Source organism: Conger conger, chromosome 8 (genome assembly GCF_963514075.1).
Source record: "Conger conger chromosome 8, fConCon1.1, whole genome shotgun sequence".
Taxonomy (NCBI): Eukaryota; Metazoa; Chordata; class Actinopteri; order Anguilliformes; family Congridae; genus Conger; species Conger conger.
In genome coordinates, this window is record NC_083767.1 from 16643481 (window position 1) to 16649480 (window position 6000).

Genomic DNA, 6000 nt, shown 5'->3' on the forward strand with positions numbered 1-6000 from the left:
GAAAATAATTATTTTATTCGAGCAGGAAAAGCTGTTTTAATGAGGTTTCTCTCACAGACTGAAGAAGGGCAGCAGACTAAAACATTGCTGTTTTTACTGTTAAAATAAAAAGTCTTTTAAAAGCAGTGTACCACCATTTTCCTTAATTTTATACGGATAGCGTCATTACATTACATTACATTACATTATTGGCATTTGGCAGACGCTCTTATCCAGAGCGACGTACAACAAAGTGCATACCCATAACCAGGGATAAGTTCGCTGAAAGACCCTAGAGGTAAGTACAATTTCAACTGCTACCTGTACAACAAAGATAAGGACAAGGGCCATTTTTTTTTTTTTTTTTTTTTTTTTTTTTTAAACAAACAGAGCAAAAGTCACCAAAGTTAACTATCCAAACACTGCTTACCTAGCCAACTAAAATACTGATACACAAGTCACAGAGACAACAATTAAGGTTCACAGGGAGGTAGGGAGGGATGGGTCATCAGAAAGAACAGGTCTGGCAGGCTGTGGTCTGGTACTCAGAGATAGGATCAGGACTGAGAGACTGTACTTTGGTACACAGGTGCATATTCTGCATGAGTGCTTCTGTGTCCTAAAAGGCTTTGTAGATTCTTTGGCTGGGACCAGCAAAGCACCTGAGCTCTTTGCAGCATTATTTATACATAAGGACAAATAAAGCTGTGCAGTAACAGGTCTCCTGGCTCATATATTAAACACGAGCCTGGTAAAACATTAACAGGCTCAGGAGGGTGAATCCTCCTCCCACTCCTTTAGAGCCAAGCTGCAGACAGGTATGTGTGGAGCGCAGTGCTAGGTGGAGAAGATTTTACTGCTCACTTTGGAATACCATCGAGGGGGAGAGAGCTGGGGTTTAGAAGTGAGTGCTCATACATGCGTGTGTGTGTGTCTGTATTAGACATATGGAAATCTCAGATGCAGTACTGCGTGTTGGCAGTATTACAGGGCTGCTGGTGCTCCCTATAAAAGGGAGACCTGTACAGCTGCTGGAGCCATCACTGCAAACCCAGCTCACTGCAAACGCAGCTCACTGCATCCCCATCTCACGGCAAACCCAACTCACTGAATCCTCATCTCACTGCAAACCCATCTCACTGAAAACCCAACTCACTGAATCCTCATCTCACTGCAAACCCATCTCACTGAAAACCCAACTCCCTGCACCCTCATCTCACTGCAAACCCATCTCACTGCATACTCATCTCACTGCAAACCCAACTCACTGCATCCTCATCTCACTGAAAATCCATCTCACTGAAAACCCAACTTACTGCAACCTCATCTCACTGAAAACCCATCTCACTGCATACTCATCACACTGCAAACCCAGCTCACGGCACCTCATCACACTGCAAACCCAACTCACTGCATCCTCATCTCACTGAAAACCCATCTCACTGCATCCTCATCTCACTGAAAACCCATCTCACTGCATCCTCATCACACTGCAAACCCAGCTCACGGCACCTCATCACACTGCAAACCCAACTCACTGCATCCTCATCTCACTGAAAACCCATCTCACTGCATCCTCATCTCACTGAAAACCCATCTCACTGCATCCTCATCTCACTGAAAACCCATCTCACTGCAAACCCATCTCACTGCAAACCCATCTCACTGAAAACCCAACTCCCTGCACCCTCATCTCACTGCAAACCCAACTCATTGCATGCTCATCTCACTGCAAACCCAACTCACTGCATCCTCATCTCACTGAAAATCCATCTCACTGAAAACCCAACTCCCTGCACCCTCATCTCACTGCAAACCCATCTCACTGCATACTCATCTCACTGCAAACCCAACTCACTGCATCCTCATCTCACTGAAAATCCATGTCACTGAAAACCCAACTTACTGCAACCTCATCTCACTGAAAACCCATCTCACTGCAAACCCAGCTCACGGCACCTCATCACACTGCAAACCCAACTCACTGCATCCTCATCTCACTGAAAACCCATCTCACTGCATCCTCATCTCACTGAAAACCCATCTCACTGCAAACCCATCTCACTGCAAACCCATCTCACTGAAAACCCAACTCCCTGCACCCTCATCTCACTGCAAACCCATCTCACTGCATACTCATCTCACTGCAAACCCAACTCACTGCATCCTCATCTCACTGAAAATCCATCTCACTGAAAACCCAACTTACTGCAACCTCATCTCACTGAAAACCCATCTCACTGCATACTCATCGCACTGCAAACCCAGCTCACGGCACCTCATCACACTGCAAACCCAACTCACTGCATCCTCATCTCACTGAAAACCCATCTCACTGCATCCTCATCTCACTGCAAACCCATCTCACTGCAAACCCATCTCACTGAAAACCCAACTCCCTGCACCCTCATCTCACTGCAAACCCAACTCATTGCATACTCATCTCACTGCAAACCCAGCTCACTGCATCCTCATCTCACTGAAAACCCAATTCACTGCATACTCATCTCACTGCATCATCTCACTGCAAACCCAACTCACTGCATCCTCATCTCACTGCAGACCCAACTCACTGCATCCTCATCTCACTGCAAACCCCACTCACTGCATCCTCAACTCACTGCAAACCCAATTCACTGCATACTCATCTCACTGCAAACCCAGCTCACTGCATCATCTCACTGCAAACGCAACTCACTGCATCCTCATCTCACTGAAAACCCATCTCACTGCATCCTCATCTCACTGAAAACCCATCTCACTGCAAACCCAACTCACTGCATCCTCATATCACTGAAAACCCATCTCACTGCAAACCCAACTCACTGCATCCTCATATCACTGCACAGCTAGCTCATTGCAGAATCATTTCACTGCACACATCACACGGCACAATCACAAAGGCCAGGACACATTCCTCAAGAACATTACAAACCTCATCAGCACTAAGGCACACCTGCATTCCAAACATTACAGCAAAATCAACTCTGACATCCCTGTCCACACCCTACAACCAATGAGCTCTTACACACCCACACCCTACAGCCAATGAGCTCTTACACATCCACACCCTACAGCCAATGAGCTCTTACACACCCACACCCTATAGCCAATGAGCTCTTACACACCCACACCCTATAGTCAATGAGCTCTTAGGGCATCCACACCCTACAGCCAATGAGCTCTTACACATCCACACCCTGCAGCCAATGAGCTCTTACACATCCACATCCTACAGCCACACTCAGAACTGGTTTTCCACCCTTCCTTTACCTGGGAGGCGGCTGGGAAGACAGTCTGTCCAATTAGTAGTTTTAATTGCCCCGGAGAAACAAAACCAGCGCTGGATTTGTATTTCAGGGTCAGAGTTGATGATCCCTGCCCTACAGCAATTTCTAAAACAGCACTTACAGTTATGAGAGGAATGTAATTAATTATCATTATTGTGTGTGCTCCCTCAGTTTTTTTTCCAGAACTTTCATTGTTTTAGAATTAAGCAGAGAAAGTCTGTTTTTGAAAGGATTTCAAAAACAGAGAGGATAGAAATTCCAATCCCCTTGCCCCTCTGCACATGTGTATCTCTGCTCAGTGTAATGTTATTATGAGAAATTATGAGTAACTATGAGTAACTATGAATCACTTGCAAATCTTAAGGGCTCATTTTTGATGCTCCCTGAAAGGATGTAATGAAAGCCTGTCTTTTTACATCGCTCAGGGTCTTAGCTTTCCATTCAGGGATTTTCTGGGTTATTCTTACTTAAATATCTATTTCCACACACTTAGAGTCATTAGTGTGAAAGTACCACATTCATTCAGTACAGCTTCAGACCCGATGCGTGCATGGAATAACCATCATTCTAGTTGTGAATGACTCACTCCCCCCCACACACACCCTGTCACATGACTCACACTGCCCTGTCACGTGACTCACCACACCCTGTCACATGAACCACCACACCCTGTCACTGTGTCACTCTCACCCACCTGCCACACCCATCTCTTCACCCATCAGTGCCCAGCACACTAACACACAGACCATTCAGTGTTACTAACATGACAACACATACACACAAACACTTCAGTGTGTTATACCCATGACAACACACTTACGCACAGACCGTCCAGTGTGTTATTCACATGGACACACTTACACACAGATCCTTCAGTGCAGTGATCGCAAACTCGTTGCCACGGAGGGCCGTGTGTATCCAGATTTTCATTCCAACAAATTACGGCTGCCTTAATTGATTCCAATTACTCATTCAGCCATTTGCATATAACTTCATTAAAGCATGGAATGCAAGCAACGGTTGTCATAGACAACACAAATAACATATTTCACTTTACATACATTACAAACCCTACAGCCCTAATTCAGCAAATGTTTGAACTAATTATACAATCAAGATCTGAGGCTGGAATAAAGACCAGCATACACATGGCCTTCCACGGCACTGAGTTTGAGACCACTGCTCGAGTGTGTTACTCACATGGAAACACTTACTGTACACACAGACCCTCGAGTGTGTTACTCACATGGAGACGCATACATACCGATCATTGCGTTATTCACATCAACACACAAGCATGCCTGAAAAGATCCATCTCTTCAATTCCATGAAATTCGCAAGACACAATCCAGCTATTGGGCTGTAAATCAGAGTTACTCAGTCAGCCAGCCAGGAGAACTCAACACCTTTCACACCATATGCTAGAGACTAAATACCACTCAGAGATTTAAAGAAAAATCTTGGAAGAAAAAATGTTAACCACAGCACATTAATTATTATGTTAATAACATAACTTTCATTCCATGTGCAAATAAAGAAGATGTGGATATGTGTCATTCATTTAGATAGAAAGCTTTTATTGTCCTCAAAGAGGAAATTCCTTGAATTTGTTGCCTTTGGTGAAAGACACTGTGAAATTCCAAGAGAAAACAGATGTGCAAAACAGCAACATGTAGATATAAGTAAAAAAAGACTACAACCTACCAAAATAATATTCACTAACTTTTCAAAGATGACTGAACACGTTGTTTGTGAGAGCAGATTTAAAGATGTGATAAACAGAGACCTACAGCTGATTTAAAGAGACCCTGCACCTGCCTATCGGCACTCTGTGACACTCTCTTCCACGGTAAGTGCGTGTCCGGCTCAGTTCGGGACCCACCTGGACAGACTGCTCCCTGCGCTTTTGGGGTTCCCTCTCCCGGTTTCCCGTGGTGACCCCGTTTGCCGGGGTTCCCTCGTGTTACTCCGCCGACGCGCCAAACGCCCTGTGACTTCCCCTACGAGCACATAGATACGCACCACGAGCCCTACTGCGCAATACAGCTGGCCGCGGGGTACGACGGAGAGAGGGAGGGAGAGAGGGAGAGAGAGGGAGAGAGAGAGGAGGAGGAGGGAAGGTTTGGTTTCCTGTTACTCTGGTCTGAGCTCACCCCCCCCACTCTCTCTCTCTCTCCACCCACTTTGCTAACGAGACAGCAGCCTGGCCGTCGCACCCCCCCAAGCACACAAACATTGGTCCTGCAGAAGAAACCTATGCCATTAGGAGACACAGAGAGCTACAAACAGGGAACACAAGAATCTGAAATCACACTTTCTCTTTCTCTCTCTCTCACACACACACGCGCACACACACGAGCGCCAGTTCCACAGGAGCGTGCAGCTGTGTGCAGGAGTCACTGCTGCTGTTGCCCATTAAGTCAGCGCAGACAGATGAAATCATGCTGTTCCAAGCACGAGTTCAAACGCACAGCGCAGAAAATTAAGTCCTCCTTGATAGGAACAATAGAATACGTGATTGAAGCTGGCAGTTCAAAGAGGCACCGTTTTCCATACGGTGAGCCTTGCCTATAAAAGGCGTGCTAGGTGTGTGTGGAGATGGGATTAATGAAAAACACACAGCAAAGGCAGAGAGCAAAGAGGAGCAGAACGTCTTACGGCCACGGAAGTCATGGAGAAAGAGAGACGATACTCGTGGGGCCAGACGTGGAGACGATATTCGGGGCTCAGG

The 6000-nt window shown here is 46.0% G+C and overlaps 1 protein-coding gene across 1 annotated transcript in view; it reads right to left on the reverse strand.

Moving 5' to 3' along the window:
• The window catches only part of LOC133134995 (semaphorin-3C-like), a 28968-nt gene extending 23672 nt beyond the window's left edge, over nt 1-5296 (reverse strand). The window contains exon 1 of the mRNA XM_061251711.1: nt 5152-5296. The gene's annotated coding sequence lies outside the window, so the exon portion shown is untranslated. The remainder of the gene's footprint in view (nt 1-5151) is intronic.
• Nucleotides 5297-6000: the final 704 nt, after the last annotated feature.